The sequence below is a fragment of the Podarcis erhardii genome (genome assembly GCF_964252035.2).
Source record: "Podarcis erhardii genome assembly, chromosome: 8".
NCBI classification, from domain to species: domain Eukaryota; kingdom Metazoa; phylum Chordata; class Lepidosauria; order Squamata; family Lacertidae; genus Podarcis; species Podarcis erhardii.
The window spans coordinates 52,828,278-52,846,903 of record NC_138499.1 but is presented as its reverse complement, the minus strand read 5'-3'; positions in this window follow the sequence as shown (position 1 = coordinate 52,846,903).

The window sequence follows — 18,626 nt, the reverse complement described above, 5'->3', positions numbered from 1 at the left end:
GGACAAAGGTATTTAAAAGCTTTGAAGGTCAAAAACAGATATAAATTGCTATGTATTACCTGTCATGGTTGCCATTTCATTGTAGGGATGGAGGAATCATTTCATTACTAGCCCATGTCTCTCATCTGCTGGTTTATAAATCCAGTTATAAATTCATATTTTATTGCTGCTTTATTGTTGTTGTTGGTATTCTGTTGGGAGCCGCCCAGGGAACCCAGCCAGATGGGTAGGGTATAAATAAATAAATTATTATTATTATTATTATTATTATTATTATTATTATTATTATTATTCCACCCTGCTTCAACCATAATCTGCCAATGTATTTAGTTATTAAATTATGGTTAAAATGTGCATTGAAAATGCATATTTATTTCTAGATATATTAAAATGTGGGTTTTTTCTAAACATACTCAAATAGACATTTTTTAAAAAGTGTTTTGTTATGCTTCTTGAGCCAAGAACTGTGCCAGAACATTCAAGACATGTGAAAGCTAGTGGATAATTAAGTTCCAACCCGCCTATTCGTCCAGGGGGTGCAGATCAGGACAGCTCATATCAGAATTTACAATGATCAAATTCCTCAAGCATCTCTGTTTCTTGATATGCAGAAGCAAGCCTACAGGGCCTGCTAGCTTGTTGTTTTATAAAAAAATCCTGTTATTTTAGGAATGCTAGACATTACATTGCAGTAAGTGTGCTTAGAATGAAGCTACAGAAAAAGTAACCTTTTCAATTTTGAATGTATTTTTTAAGTTGTGTGTGTGTGTGTGTTTGCAAATACATAATCTGGTGTGTTAGCCTTATAGAAATTCTAGATTTTTATAAAAATCCAGCAAACCTATAGCTGGCGCCCTTACTCCAAGAGTTTTTCACAGGTGCTTTGATTTGCTAAATGTCTTACGACATAATTCATTTTCCTCTCCTCTTTAAAAGGAAATTAATGAAGTAGTAACAGTGATACAGTATCAGAACTGGCACTGACCTGCTTTGCAGAAAGGTTTTAGAACCAGTGTGCAGCCTTAGGAAATTCTTTCCCGCCCAGCTGAAATCACATACAGAATGTCTAATGTCAGGACAACCATTCATTGCTTATGAAAACTGGTCAGCTTTAGTTTAAAATTGTTTAAAAGATCCATGGCCTTTGAATTAAGGAGGAATACCTGCTTGCGCACTCTCCATTACAGCTCAAAAGCTCCTGCTCACAGCGGAGCTTAGAGAGCAAACTCTGTGTCATGAGTTCAGCTCAATTACGCCAATGCCCAGCCAAGTCTGCATTGCAGGCAAGATCTGTGCAGGGTACTATTCAACGGTTCAAAGACTGAACCGTCCAATTTGCAGAAGATAATCAGATGTGTCATAATCATTCTCACTGAAAAGGCACTTCTGGAGAGGATTTTTCATTGATGACAAACATATGGAGTGACAAAAGGGAGCAGGTGTGAAATTGTCTTATATAATATAGAGAGATTTAGCATCTAGCTGAGCTTTCCTAGGGTATATCAGCAAATTTATAATCTTGCCTTTAAACCCCCTCCCTCTAAAAGAACCTGTTCTTAGAGATGCCAGTCATCTTCATCTTAATTTTAATGCAATTCAGCAATTGCATAATTTGTTATCTTAGCAATGGGTGTGTTTATTGAAGCTTGAATCCTGGCAAGATGGAGTTACTTTAGGTGAGTGGGTCCCATGTTTGAGAAATTGACCCACTGCCTATAATGGATAGGGTTCTTCTTCCCCTGAAAGAGCAACCATGCAGTAAGGTTCTGCTTTTGGATCTAGCATTGTCACTGGAAGTGCATAATATCTGACCATTGGCCATGCTGGCAATGACCTGATGGAAGTTGGACTGCAAAAACATATGGAGGGCTGCTATTTTCCCATCCTTGCTTCAAAACTGTAAAGAGAATGGTTGCTTACCAGTCCCGGAGTGGGCGACTGTTGCGGCCAATCACGACTGGCTCCCACCCTCAGGGATCAGTGCTGGGGCTAAGCAGTTGGCAGTTGGAGAATTCCCAATTTGCACCCAGTGAATTGTAGTTGGAGAAGTTTAACCACTGAGCCTAGGGCTTGCCAATCAAAAGGTCGGCGGTTCGAATCCCCACGACGGGGTGAGCTCCCGTTGTTCGGTCCCAGCTCCTGCCAACCTAGCAGTTCAAAAGCACGTCAAAGTGAAAGTAGATAAATAGGTACCACTCTGGCGGGAAGGTAAACGGCATTTCTGTGCACTACTCTGGTTCGCCAGAAGCGGCTTTGTCATGCTGGCCACATGACCTGGAAGCTGTATACCGGCTCCCTCGGTCAGTAAAGAAAGAGGAGTGCCGCAACCCCAGAGTCGTCTGTGACTGGACCTAATGGTCAGGGGTCCCTTTACCTTTATATGCGGAGCGAATGAGGCTTCTTTAACTCCTCAAACATCCATTGTCAAGCATACATTTTTTAAATGAACTGTCAGTGAATAAGTGGGGATAAACAAATCCATGGTAAATTGCTATAAGCCTCCTTTTCCCCCTATTCCACTCCCTTCACAATTCAAAGAATCATAGAATTTTGGGTTACAGTGTACTCTGAGGGTCATCTAGTTCAACTCCCTGCAATGCAGGAATCTCAGCTAAAGCATCCTTGACAGATGACCACATAACCTCTGTTCAAATACCTCCAATGAAGGAGAGTCCACCACTTTCCAAGGGAGTCCATTCCACTCTCAAACAGCTCTTATTTCAGAAAGCTTTTTCCAGATGTTTAGTCACAGGTCACAGGTCCTACCCTCTAGAACAGGATAAAACAAGCTTGCTCCATTTTCCATGTGACAGCCCTTTAGATATTTGAAGATGGCTATCATATATCCTCTCAGTCTCCTCTTAGGCAGGCTAAACATACCCAACTCCCACAACCATTCCTCATAAGGCTATAGGGAAGTTTTTAATGTTTGATGTTTTATTGTGTTCATAATATTTTGTTAGGAGCTGCCCAGAGTGGCTTGAGCAACTCAGTCGGGTGCCATATTAATAATAAAATTATTATTATTAAAGTATTGGTTTCCATATTCTTGCTCATCTTTTAAATTAAGCTAAAACACTCATTTACCAGCTTCCTTGTCTTGACTAATGACTCAGCTACACAGGGCAATTTATAACATTATAAATGCATTCTAATAATGTGACACCAGATGGTGCTGTAGAGCAGCAATCTTAAGTGGATGAAAATTTCCATTGGGAGCTGTATTCTTATAGCATTTTTAATAGTTTTTTAAAAAAATATTTGTGTAGATCCAGCCTAAGCCCACAAAGGAATGGTTGAGGACACATGAAAATGCAGCACTCCTCTCTGCCTGGTGTAGTTTTCGCTGACTCTCAAAGCAAGGTATCTCAACATAATGCTTGGCATTGCCAGCATCAGTAAGAAAAGGACCATGCAATAAATAAGCAGAAAACCTTGAAATGCAAGTTAAATGAACCACAGAAATATCAAATCAATTGAAAGCCTCAAGGAAACTTGCATACTGTATATGTAAAGAAATTCCAGGCTAGTAGATGGTTGTGGTTTTTTACCCCTTAGAAATGATTCAGCTATGGAGATTGATTTGTTTTCTAGAACATTCATATGAAGTCCCAGATTGTTGTGTATACTCCTCTGCAAATAGCTATGTTCACTTCAGGTTTGACATATTTAAAGAATGTTATGAAAGGGGGGATCTTCTGAGAACATGCTGCTCAATTAATTCTCCAGTGATGCCACTTTTGCATACTGAAATTATTCACAAATTGTGTTATATTTTAGCTTGCTTATGAGCTGCCATTTGGCCAAAAAGTTCCCTCAGGGCAACTTAGGGCTACTCAATACCAAATGAAGTCATTGGAGCAGTCATCCGGCATTTTGGAGTAAGGCATCAGCTCTACTTCTTCGTTAACTTTTGAATTATGAGAGACTGTAAATGTTCTGGATCAGTGCATAGATGGACTGGTGGACTGGATGAGGGTCCATAACTGTGCTTGAACCCCATTGTGGGGGTTGGGGAGATAGGTAAGTCAGCTATCCTTGATGAGGTTTCACTTCCTCTGAAGGAGCAAGTACATAGATTGGGGCTACTTCTGGACACATGTTTGTCATTAGAGGCCTAAGTGAGGTATGCCTTTTACCAGCTTTGTCTGTTTCACCTACTATGGCTGTTCCTAAATTCTAAATAGCCTGCCGTAGCCCATGTGTTGATAACCTTGATGCTAGATTACTGCAATGATCTCTGTGTGGGCCTGTCCTTGGCTTAGTTTAGAAGCTCCAGCTAGTGCAGAATGCAGCAGCCAGACAGCTGGTGTGGGCACCTGGCTGGCAACATCTGACACCAGTGATAAAGCATATATACTGCTTCCCCATCCGTTGCTGAGCCAGGTTCAAAGCCCTTCATATTAATATGCAAAGCCCTGGGCATCGACCCCAAATGCAGCCTTTAGTGTTATTGCTCCAGTCCTGTGAAATGCTCTGCCAATAGAGATTCAGCCGGCACCTCCTCCTCCTTCAACCTTCAATCCCCTCCTGAAATCTCTTGCACTCTGCCAGGCTTATGCAGGCAATCAAGAATACATCTTTCCATAATAGTTAGTTGATAGTCTCCGATTTTAATTTTTATGTGTTTTTGTTATATAGCAATATTATTGCAAACTACTTCAAAATAATAATAATAATAATAATAATAATAATAATAATAATAATAATAATAATATCTTTATTGTCATTGCCCCCTCTCAGGGACAATGAAATTTACTTGGCTGCTCCATCCACCCAGGTAGGGCACTCCACACAAAATCAGAACAACTATAAAAACACTAATTAAAACAATACAGTATAATACAGCAAGGAAGATTAGATAACTTTCAAAGTCCAGGTTTCCCATTCAGGGCCGAGATCGCTCTGGATGGAGAAGAAGCTTTTATGATATATCTTTTATGATATAGCGGTATATAAATATTTTGCATAATTGCTCTGTTAAGCCAGGGCAAGGGACAAAAGGCCGACACGAAAAACAGTAAAATGCTTCTGAGATATGGGCCCACAGACATCATCAAGCTGGTCCTCTTCATCATGAGGGCTAGAAACTTGATTTTTTTTTTAAGTACAAAAAAGGGGGGAAAGAACTAGAAATTATCCAGATGCTGAATTCTGCAGTCATTACTAAAAAGTTATTGTTGCTTTTAAATCTCAAAGTGGTTGGTGCCATATTTTTGGGACGCCAGGAAATCAATCCTTGCGCTTTGGCAAACAATGGCTGAGTTTTGCAAGACAGAAATGAGAATTGCCATGGGTTTTTAAAAGAATTTATCCTGATCTTTCATTTTTCCTTCTCAGAAAAGACAGCACTGCATTGTTACACTATTTGATATCGTATGCATAACATCTGGAACACGAGAGGAACAGTCTTCCGCTCTATCCAAAGCCTGGGGTGCACCCCACTTTCAACTGCGATTTCTGAAAGAAGACAGTGGTAGATTCCAAGAATCCAGGCTTCATGACAAATGTAAGTACATTTCGATGATGATCACACATCTCCAGAACAAGGTTCCCATCGTCTCATCTCAATTCTTACTCCCCACCCCCTAGAACAGGTGAGCAGGATGATGCCTGGATTGGGGTAGAGAGAGACAGGTATGTGTGTTCTTTTCCCCCCAAGGAAGGGGGGAGGGAAAACATCACCAGGAACAACAGATGGACAGGAAACCTACTCATATTAAATCTGCTTGTTTCCAGAATTGTGTGAGCACCAAGGGAAGATCGCAGCCCTGTCCCGTTTCACATTGAGAGGGATGGACACAAAGGGGACCCACGTGAACCCCAAAATCCTCAACAATGCAACAACAACAAAAAGCTTTTGTGCTACTGATGCTTTTTATGGCTTGGAAGTGTCCCCCGTCCTGGAGGTAGGCTGTATGAATTGTGTATTGATTTGTAATGATTTGTTGGGTCACTGGACCGTAATAAAGATTGATTGATTGATATAAATATTTTTATAAATAAATAAAATAAATAAATAAATAAATAAATATGTTCTCCAACAGTCCCAACCCCCCAACATCTTATCTGAACTTGCTCCATCACTACAGGCAATTTTACCTGTCAGCTTCTCTTCCAGATCCCATGAGTGCATTAGAAATGCAATAATATTGCTTCTTCATGATTTTATATGTGTGTGTGTGTGTTTTAAAAAGAATACAATGTTTTTACATTTTAGTTTCAATTTATTGAAGTGCAAAAATTGTGGGGTTGTGACCCCAAACTATTGGGGTAGGTTAGCCTTGAGTTCACAAAGAAATAATAATATTCAGGGACAGAAAGGCATATAAACTATTCCGGCCAATCGACAATGTATGCAACATTAGAACTTTTCAGGATGATTTAGTAATGTTCTAATTGTATAAGGAATAATTTAATTCTTCTTCACTCCCATTCTATTGTTTATCACTTCACTCCTACTTTTCTCAGCACCGTGTTTCAGGTCCAAATGGACTCCATGCTGTCATTGATGTTTAGCACAGGGTACAATGTAATGGTGCAATTACACCTATCTCTAATGTAGAACTCTGTATGTTGATCATAAAGAGCCAGTATGCAACGGAATCTATTGTGCCATCAGTATGTCTGAGATGCAATGATCCATATTGTCTATATTTTTTGGAAGAGCAACATGAAGTTTGTGGTTGTTGTTTTTTTAAAAAAGTAGACATAACTAGTGAAGTAACCTTCATTTCTTGCCAGCAGTCGATTACAAATAAAGATTTGACTGTAGTCCTGAAAACCGAACCTCTCCCTTTGACATCATCTATGTAGCCATTCAGTCACCAGATGTGCTCATCTCTCTCTTTGTACTCCTCTTCCTTTTATAGCAAGAATTAACAAGTCCCTAGGCCTTCACCTTTTGGTCTAGTCTTTTAGAGTCAGATATGCTAAGTTCATAATTGTGCCTGATGGTGTCACTGGTTCCCATATGGATGAATGAGGAGGGATAATGATCAGTAGGCTTAATAAGCTTAGCAATCTCTCCATCACATCCTGGATCTGTGCACGAGGGACACAACACATTGCATGTAAAATTCAACTCATTGTCTTCAAGGACAGTGGCTCCAACCAATTGTTCATCAAGGACAGTTATTCTTAACAGTAAGTGGGAAGAAGATAGCAGCCTCCACCATAAGAAAAAAATGTACGAAAGAGAGATTGCCAAGTGAAGAAAATTTCAGAAGAGAATTTTTAGTATCTTCAATTCATATTATTTTTAGAATTGTCATTTTACACACCAATATATAAATGTTTAAATAATTGCATATTTCTTCCTTGGACAATTAACAGTTTCTTACTCTGGCCAGACTGTGAAATTCCTTTGTAGAGATAATTGAAACTTTAAATCAAATTATTTAAAAGAGGGAATCTACAATAGTTAGTGTTGCTTAATTTAAAGCTGCTTCTTTAGTAATAAGGGCAATAGATTAACTTAAAATATTATGAAGAGCAATTACATTGTAGGGCTTATTTTAAAGTGCTAATGAACTGCTAGTGTTTCTTCCAGTAGATCAGCTGTGTTTTGAAATCTAATGTCATTCAAAACATTTGTAGGACTAAAAAAGAAATATATATGGATGAACTATTGATCCTGAGCCATAAAATTTTGCATTACAGCAAATTCTGGTTCTTATTTAAAATTGCCTGTTATTCGTTCTTCACATCAAAGTCCACATTTCTTTGATTTTCCCTGACCTTCTGATGCCGTATGCTTCAAATATCTGGTCCTAAGAAACAATTTCCTTTTCCCTGAAATTGGCACCATCATTATCTGTTGATTGGCTGATTTATCAAAACCATTATTTTTGGTTGGCTGACTGGCATGCTGTCACAAAGAATGCCTGTAATTGCTTGTTGAATTACTTTAATGGGATAATGGCATGTTTTGCCGAGTCCTTCATAAAGGTTACATTCTTTTGTGTTGTTGTCTGGGAGACTATTCACAGAGTAGATTCATATGTTGCTGCAGGACTTCAAAAGAGTTCCTGCTCACCTTCAATAACATTACACAAGAATATGTTTAGGACCACAAGAAGCCAAAGTAAGCTTCAGTAGATGGCACTGAAGTTCAAAAGAGTAAATACTTGTCAACAGAAAATATTTCAGCACGATGTTTTGGTTGTGATTTTCTCTGCCAACAACACAAAAATATGAACTTGTCACAGCTCTGGTTCCAAGCCATCCAGCTTAGAAAGTTAATGGATGTATAGACAAAGCCTCAGCTGGCGAATTGAAACCCAGGCTGTATGGAAAACAATAACCAATAGAGAAAGGAATGTTAATGTAATAAAATAACATCTGGTTCATACCTTTAAAGGACAGGAAAAAAATACTTTTTAAAATCCGAGAAACAATTCTGTTTACCCTCAATGGAATCTAAATCGGAGTCACTTCTTCAACGGTATGTGCACTATTTGTTTCTTTGGCCAAATGCTTGAATTTGAACTCACAATGTTTTGAGTACTTTATCTGAATTTCATAAGGTTCTAACTAAATTCTACTCAGAGTAGATCCATTGAAGTTAATATACGTAAGTCAGGCTGCATTTGGAAAGCACTCTATTCCATTTCTCTGCCATTTCATTACATGATAATTTTCACATTTTTGTGATCTTTCACACAACTTAAAAGCCACTTCTGGAAATCTAATGGAAGCTTAGCACTCATTTCCATGTAAATTTCCCCCAGGAAAAAAATTGCAGCCCTATCAACCCAGAAGATCATGGGAGTTTTGGATTATAATGTTCCTGTGGTTTTCATGGATCACACCACTGCTGATCATGTAGTGAAATTTGGGGTGGTATTCCAGCATAGTTATCTTCATGAGTGAACATGCTCATAAGTGTGGTCATGTGTCTGGTGATGTCTGCTGTTGTGTCACACCACACCCTTTGTTGTTGTTTAGTTGTTTAGTCATGTCCGACTCTTCGTGACCCCATGGACCAGAGCATGCCAGGCACTTCTGTCTTCCACTGTCTCCCGCAGTTTAGTCAAACTCATGCTGGTAGCCTCGAGAACACTATCCAACCATCTCATCCTCTGTTGTCCCCTTCTCCTTGTGCCCTCCATCTTTCCCAACATCAGGGTCTTTTCCAGGGAGTCTTCTCTTCTCATGAGGTGGCCAAAGTATTGGAGCCTCAGCTTCACGATCTGTCCTTCCAGTGAGCACTCAGGGCTGATTTCCTTAAGAATGGATAGGTTTGATCTTATTGCACCATAGGTCTCCTCACTTCCATACATTACTACTGGGAAAACCATAGCTTTTGCCCCTTCATGGATCACTGCCTTGCCGTGGCGAAGGGGCTTGAATAACTCAGAGAAGCTATGAACTATGCCGAGCAGGGCACCCAAGATGAACAGGTCATAGTGGAGAGTTTTGACCAAACGTGATCCACCTGGAGGAGGAACCGGCAAGCCACTCCAGTATCCCTGCCAAGAAAACTCCATGGACAAAGACAGGCATATAAAAGTTATGACGCTGGAAGATGAGCCCCTCAGGTCGGAAGGCGTCCAACATGCTACTGAGGAAGAGCAGAGGACAAGTACAAGTAGATTCAGAGATGATGAAGCGGCTGGGCCAAAGCCGAAAGGATGCTCAGTTGCGGATATGCCTGGAAGCGAAAGGAAAGTCCAATGCTGTAAAGAAAAATATTGCATAGGAACCACACCCTTTAGTGTGAATGAAATTTAGTGTGAAATAGTGGTATATCTATCAAAAGTCACAGTTCTACAGCACAACAGATAATGCAGGGTAAAATTTAATAAATAAGAATATTGTGTTTGTGGGAGATGAGTTATTGGCTTGGTTTCCTTTTATCATGTATTTTGTGTTTTCATTTTGTATTTTTATGTTATGAACCACCCTGTGATCTTTGGATGAAGGGTGATGTGCAAATTAAATTCGAAACTCGCATTATAATTATCACTCATATTATATAGAGAAAAACTAACAAAATAATCCCCACATGCTCATTAATGACTGTGTGTCTACTCAGAGTAGAAGTAATGTTAGCTACAACCCATGCAGTTTGCAAGGGCTGTCTAATTTACATTATAAACAAGACAGAAAGGGATTTATACATGCATTTATATTATGACATTGCTCCAGTCTGATTTCTGTGTCCCTTTCCAATCTAAACTCATGTACTATATTACTTGTTTTCTCATTTTCTATAAACTCAATATTTTATCTTACTCCATACTCACCATATGTGGGCAAAGTACAATAACTTAGAACTCCTATAAATCAACTTCTGTAACATTTTAAATTAGATGCCACTCAGCTATGATGCACTCATAAAACCATGCTCATCACATCATCTTTGTCATTGTTACAGGATGGATTATTAATTTGTTTTAAATTTCTGTTCAGCCTTGGTCATACTTTTGAAACATGTTAAAGAACTACCCATCACCCCACCAACAATGCACAGGAGGATCATGGGAAACGATTCTCTTTGGCAACATGGTGCTAATGCTATTCACCTCAATTAACTGTATCCATAATGAGGTCTGCAAATGTAGTATTTATTTGTTTAAAATATATTTCTAAGACACCCAATAATATGCAAGAATGAAGAGTGCTTTAGAAACATTTTAAGGTATAAATATTGTGTTTGCAAAACCCATAATTCAGAGTGATCTTAAGTTGGGCACAGGTCCAACTAGCCATACTAAATGAGAATACAACAGAGGGGAGAGTTAATCAAGTAAAATTTATTTCAGAACAATTCACAACAATATAACAGCTTATAGACCCCCCCTAGATGCAACACTTAATTAAGCCTAAAAAGATTGAAAATTATTTTGTCCCATTCTTTGATGTTTCAGTCACATATTTTATCACACCACTTTTTCATATTCCTTCACATCCATGGGAACTATTGTGCTGTAAATGGGTTGGTCATTGTAGCTGCATGGTCCAGAGTTGAACGTTACCACAAAGTATTTGTGCTCCTTAAAAGCTGTCTGGATTTCTGTATGCTTTTTACACTGGATGATTCTAGACCAGCAGGTTTCAGATTCACCATGATTTATTTGGAACTCCAGCACGACCTGTCTTCAGCTGGAAAAAAAGTATGGACCCATGATGAGCAATGTTATGCACTTGTGTACTCTTGACTCAAATGTGACATTATGCTACCCATCCACATCCCCCTGAATTATGGAATATTTAAGCTGACAGGTCTGATGTGGTGACAGGCAGACAAGTCCAGGGGCAACTTTTTTTCCTGCAATAGGTCACCTTCCACTGCACTTCTGTGACAGCCTGTACACTAACCTCTCCACTAGTTCTTCCTTATTAAGTTCCAATAATGCTTTTAAGTCAGTTTCCCTTTATCAACTGGAAGAAGAAGAAGAAGAAGAAAGATGAGAGACCATTTTGATTCCATTCTATTTTCTTTTAATAACACCCCACAGTAGTGACAGCTTTCTGTCTGACTGGAGATGTAGTTTTGATTCATCATAGTCAGACTCCAATAATGGCTAAAGCAATAGCTAGCATGTCACTTGAGATGGAGTTTAAATTGTGTTGGGTGGGACACAAAAGAGTGAATGTGGACATCCTTCTCTTGCGTTATCCACTTTCTTGTTACATCTAGCTCATTATGGGTTATAAATGATTAACACAGGAATGCTGAAATGAGGCTTTACAAAAATACAGAAACTACACAGAGGTGATTTATAGAAAGAGAGGTACTGTACTGCAAAATTGCATGATTATTATGTAATACAGGTTGCATTCTGTTAAAACAACAGAAATCCTGATCCATGTAAAAGCAGAGATTATTTGTCCTATGTGCATGGATTTTCATCTCCTGGGAAAGAGAACTACTTGTTTCAAATTTAAGAAATGTTATTTCCCCCTAGGTGTTTCCTATTTTTGTTGATGTTGTAGAGTGGGGACTAAAAAATCCACCAGGGATACCTAGATGGTAGTTCAACACTCATGATGTGTAGTAGGAGAAAACATAGGCAACAACAGTACACTAGCAATATGTTCACTTAACAATACATTTGGGGACAGAAGGTCCTGCAAGGCTCCTAGCTTCAAGGGAGCTGCCTCCCCTGCCTTCCCCTCCAAAGCTGAGTGTATACTCCTGGGGGGGGGCAGGGATGGGATGTCAGATAACGTGGAGTGAGTAGCAGAATGTGCCTGTCTCACTTCTCACCTTCAAAATTGAACATATACACACTCTTCTCCAACCCAGGTGACATCACTTGACTATATGTTTGGCTCTACAGTCATATGTACTATACATGTCACTAGAATACCTGCAAAAATTACGGGGTGTGTGCAGCACTTATACATTACAGGTAAACTCTGTGCAAGTGTGCAGTCTAGGAAACTCCGTCTGTGTGTAGGGACTGTATGAAGAATCAAGGAAAGCGATTCAGCAGTCATTATGCACACATGGGAAAACATCAATAGTATTCAGGTTGAAGGTCCTCTGCCTCACAGACCAAATCTATCCAGGTCTATTTTGAAGTTATCTCCCTTGATTCAATGCAGCTTACACATAAGAACATTAGCAACCTTAGCCATGGACTTCAGTCTTGTGGCTGTTGCTACTTTGTAGCCCTAAGCTGTTGCACAATGCTCTTGTGAAGACAAACCAGTGGTATATGTGTGTGCCAGGGACATGCACTATACTCAGAGCTGGGCAAGCCATTAGGCATGGTGAGGCCACTGCCTCAGGTGACAGAAGACACCCAGGTGGCATGCCTGTGGGTGCCCTGCCCTCCCCACCACCTCCGCCAGTGGTGGCGGAGAAGTGCTGCCATCATCCATACCAATTTTGGGTGAGATCACACCAATCTGGGGGGGATCTTGCCCTAAATGGATGAGACCTTGCCCAGAATTGCCACCAATGGCAGTGGTGCTTCTCTGCCAGCAGTAGATACAACAGGATGTGCAGTGCTGGCAGAGTAGGCAGCTGCTGGAGCAGATAGGTGGTGGTGGGAGTAGCAGCAGTGGCAGGGCACGATGGTGCTTGCCGTTTCTCCTCAAGTAGTCAAACGAGACATGCTGTTCTTTACTATGCTGACTCAGACCATTGATCTGCGTAGCTCAGTAATGTCTAGTTTGGCAGTCTCAAGTAGAGGCCTTTCAGTGCCTGAGTATCTCTCATTGCTATTTATTTATTTAATTTATTAATTTATTAATTACATTTATTGCCCACCCTTCACCATAAGGCCCCAGGGTTGTTTACAACAATATAAAATGCAACTATGAAAACAGACAATGATAAAACAGAGAAAGCCATTCCAGATGGAATAGAAAAGGAAGCAGAAGCAGAAGCAGAAGCAGCAGAAGAAGACCATGGTGGTGGTCCCACAGAACAAAAGAACTGACAAAGAACAAGCTAAAGAAGTGCATCTTCAACATACACTGAAAGTTGTGCAACGCTCTGTGGGGACGAATTTCCACAATGTAGCAGGGTGGTAGTGGTCCTAGTCCACCCTTCCCCACACTAGACATGGCTAAGATTAGTCTGTGAGAGTTGCATATTAGGCAAAATTTCATCAGGCAATGCTTGCACTATCGCAGTTTTGCAAGGACAGAAGAAACCACTCACGGTGGGTGGTATTTTCCATTGAATGTAATTCCTGCAGCCCACTCCTTAGATATGCCTATACCCATTTGTTGAACATAGGACTGGGCTGTTTAAGCTGTATGGGCCATTATGACAGTCAAAGGAAAATTGTTTCAAAACTGTACTCATATATATGTATACCCCCCACTGAAATGTCTTAATTGCCAATTAGTAGTTATTAGTTGCTGTTCAACCTAACCAACTCATTTCTCCCTGTCATCTGCTATGCAACCCTCTCTAAAATATTGGCAGAATACTATCATACCACCCCAGCATCTTTTTTCCCTATGCTAAACAAGCCAAGTTTTTTAAAAAAATAATATTTATTACTTTTAAATCTTACAAAAAAGAAAAGGAAGAAAGAAGACAAAAGGGGGAAAAAAGAACAAAAAAGAGAAAAAACAATACTATACATAAACAATACAAAACACAACCTTAACACATTAAACTAGCACAATAAACTAAACCAAACAAAACAAAAACAATTTAAAAACATACATCATACCTTTACCATATTCTATCTTTCATTCCCTTGTATCATTGACCTCCTCTCACCTCCCTCTTTGTATTCCACTTCCATTAATTGTTTCAGCAATTCCTTTCCATCTCTCTCTATTTTCTATAATATAAATGTCTTAACATATTTTTAATCTTATTTCCATTAAAATTAGTATACTTATTTAAGCTTAACTCCTTATAGCATTTCAGCTAAAGCCATAAAATTTCCTTCCAACATTTTTCTATCACTCATTAATTTTACAATATTTCTATATATAGACTTTAAATTTCCAATCTTCTTCCACCATCTCTTCTCCCCAGTCTTGGACTCTACCAGCCACTTCCGTCAACTCCATACAGTCCATCAACCTGGAGATCTTATGTCCGAGGCTCTTAACTCTTTTCCACGTCCCTTCTGCCAGTCTTCTTCATATTCTTTGATGTTAAAGAGCAGATCTCGGGGGAACTCCAATCCAACGATACTTTTATTCCTTCTCGACAGGTCAGCCAGATTTCCATAATTAAAACTAGGATCCATAAAGTCTTTCCGGGCATGTTTCAAAATTCCTCCAAATCCAAAGGCCCCCAGAACTCCAATCTCCTCCTGACCCAAGTCCATATTCCAAAAGTCAGTTAATCCCTGCATAGAGGGATCTTTTCAACTTTCCTTTTCTAGTCCAGGCCAGGCTCCGATCTTCAAAATCTGACTTTTTCTAGTCTCAATCATAAAGGGCCTCAACTTGTAGTCCTCAATTTGCCTCTGTAAGGCTAAGGCTCCCCCTTGTATTACTTTAGGTTTGACAACAGCAACTTTCTCCTTCTCCTTTTCAGCAATTTGTCCTGTTGAAATAGATTCCTGTGCCAAATCCTGAATAATTTCTGTATTGGTGCTCACTTTTGGTTCCAAAATGTCAATTTTAGTGGTCATAGCATCCATCTTTTTATGAAGCTGTTCCAACAAGTGGCTTATCTTAGAAAATGCAGTCCATAAGGCTTCTCCTGTCGACATTCTTGAATATCCAAGGTCAATCTCTAGTTCTCACAGTTCTTATCAAGCAGCTGGAGCTTTCCCAGCTCCACTCTTGTAACAGTTTCAAAAGCTCCCTCTAGAGGGGAACAGTCTCCACTTGTATCAATCTTTTCCAACAGATCAAAAAGTAAAGATAGTTTCAATTTTCAGATACTTTTCCTCCCTTTTAAATGCAGAAGCGGACAATGGAAACAATATATTTCTCTTATTTAACTGACTGTCAACATCCGTTCTCTTCGCTGTCAATGAACTCTCCTGAAACGTCAATCACTGGGAGCCCGTTCCCAGGTTCAGAGCAGTGGTAATTTAATTTTAATCACTCTCTCCTGCAGGATACACAGTCCAAAATTTTCCCCCTCTTCTCCTGCTTCCAAGGGGGGTCTAATAATTTCAATCGATGGAAGTTTAATCCTTTACATAAGGCTTTCTGAGACCTTAACTTGTAAGCTCTTTGCTTCAGTCTATTTACGAAAGGGGAAGGCGGACTTTCTGTTTTGAACCTTCCCCGTTCGATGCCAAATTAAGATATTTAAAGATCCAATTTTCCTTTTTACTCACAGGTTGTTATTTAAAATCCAATTGTCCACAAGAAAAAGTCAGCGCTATCCGGCAACAGCAATGCGGCTTCACTACGTGAAAGAAGCGGTCGATTCAAAGCACCGTGCCGCTCACCCCTCGTCGCTCCAGATCCCCAAAACAGGGTTTCCCCACGAGTAGGGGAGGCGCAAAAGGTGCCAGCCGAATCCCAGGTTCACAAGCTTCTTCCGCCTGTGATTTCAATGGGTCTCCGCCTTCGCCGTGGCGGTTCAGACCCAACTTTCCACTGAGCAAGTTCCTCCCGATCGGAGGAGCTCCACCATTGCCGGGGGCGCCAACCCGGAAGTCAACAAGCCAAGTTATTTTAATCTCACCTTATAAGATATATGGACTTACTAAAGTGTTAATGTTCTTGCAGTATGTTTGAAACATGTGCCGGGAATGCTAATTAAACCAGCTAAGTTATTTATTTCTATGTACTTCAGGTGAGAAGCAAAGTCACCTGTAGGTTGTGTCAAGAAAAAATAACGAAGAATTGCACAGGGGGGAAACAAATACTGAAGGAAATGAATTTATAATTTTATAATTAAGCTTACTTTAATTTCTTAATATATACTAAAATTGTAAGGCTATTGTCATGATGCAGTTGTCATGCCAACTCCAGCACGATAACACAGTGGCAGGCAGGTGAGCGAGCAAGCAGCATGGGTGACAGGCAGCCAAGCAAGCTGTTTAAAGCAGGGTGGGGGGGTGCTTCAGCAAACTGCCCTCTGAAGCACCTCCCGCCTCCATTACATAACTGGGGGAGTGGGTGTTTAACAGAGTGTGGGAGCCACTTCAGAGAGTGGTTTGGTTCATCACTATGTGGAGACTTTTTCCTATTGAATTGTTGATATTTGTTTAGTAATCGCTTATGTTCCCTACTCCACCTCACTCACAAGAGAGAGAGCAACCTGGTTTTCATTTATATTGACTGAAATTGTTATTTATTTATATATTATTAGTGAGTTAAAGGTATTATTATTATTCATAATACTTTCCCTAATCTATCTACAACATTACAGTGGTACCTCAGGTTACATACGCTTCAGGTTACAGACTCTGCTAACCCAGAAATAGTGCTTCAGGTTAAGAACTTTGCTTCAGGATGAGAACAGAAATCGGGCTCCCGCGGCACGGCAGCAGCAGGAGGCCCCATTAGCTAAAGTGGTGCTTCAGATTAAGAACAGTTTCGGGTTAAGTACGGACCTCCGGAACGAATTAAGTACTTAACCTGAGGTACCACTGTACTCAAGAAGGTTAACAAAATCAACACAGTACAAAATAAGATTACGTCAGAGAAGCAAGTGTAAATTTTACTTTACTGTGTTAAGCTAGTTTGTACACACACTCACACATTCTTTTCTATCCTCCATCCAGATAAAGAAGGCCATTTATTAGACTTCATTGATCCATTTCAAACAGGCAAAAACAAAGGATGTGAAACAGGGTTGGTGATGGGTGGGGAGAGAGGTGCAGGTCGAGAGGCCTGGAGGAACGCATTTGGCACATCATCCTGAGGGCCCCCCACCCTTGGCTTATGGAGTTGTGTAACAAAGACCCTTAGGGTAAGTGCTAAATTACTACAAAGGCATTCCCCTCTTTGCTTGACTGAAGACACAAGTCTACCTTGGAACACAACAGGCTTCATAAAGGGCTTTCCCCTCTACTTTACCCCAGGGAATCCAATGGAGAAATTATGAGCCTCCAGATACAGCTGAGCACTAGCTCCTGTCATCCCTGACCATTGTGCATGTTGGCAAGCGCTGATGGGGGATGGAGTCCTACAATCTCTGGAGGGCCACAGGTTCCCATTCGCTGACTTATACTGCCCTGCCTCTGACCACACAGAAAAACCTAATTACATGATGCTTCTGTCAGCTGATCACCTGGTTGCATTAATACAGAATTCTTAGAACCTCATTTTCAAAGCTTTCGGTCCAAAAGGATAATTAGTACATACATCAAGCAAATAATAAATAATATACCTTGATATTTTTTTAAGGTGCCTATTTGAAAAGGTACAATTCTGCCATTTTGTATCATTGTGATTCAAAAAGAAATTGACATTTGGGAACGGTCTGAGTATTTCAGATAAGAACACAAAAAGGTGTTGATCAATAATGACTGTGAAGGCCACTGTACGGCTTTTATTTATTTATTTCCCCAGGCAGATATTGCTTCAGAGCTGCTTTATACAGGGATAACACAAGCAACATACTTCATGAATTGTTTAATTAGTGCATTAGAGGTTTGTTTGTTTTCACATTTGTTTTGCTCTACTCTGAATCATGACCAAAGAAATTACAATACTTATTTGTGTAGCTGTAGAAGCTGAAAATTCACTACTGCTTGATTAGCTTTCAACGGAAATAAAAACATTAGCAGGCTCCCACAAGTCACAAATGTCAGTGTACTTCAGATATAATTATAGTAGATACTGAAACATGCAATTATATACCAAGTAATTAGTAGGCTATTACAGAGTAAAAGCAAAAAACGTAAACGAAAAATGAAAAAAATAAAATAAAATAAAACCCTCAGCTCTTGGCTTGACATCATAAGAGGGAGAAGGAAAGAATAAGGGGGGGAAATGTCAATGAGCTTCACAGTGGAACAGAAAATATAAATGCAAACATCTTCCCGTTTTGTTTACATAATTGTTAGTGTAAGGCTTAGAATTTCCACCAGTACATTATTTTTATGGATTGAAAAACCTGTTACAGATAGAATTTGTTTACCTGTTTTGCCAAGAATTATGTTTCATAGTTTGATCCTATGCATGTTCCCCTGTGTTCAATGGGGCTTATTTCCAGGTTAATGAATACAAGACTGCAGCCTAAGGGCACAATATGTGATGTATTATTGCAAGTGTCATAA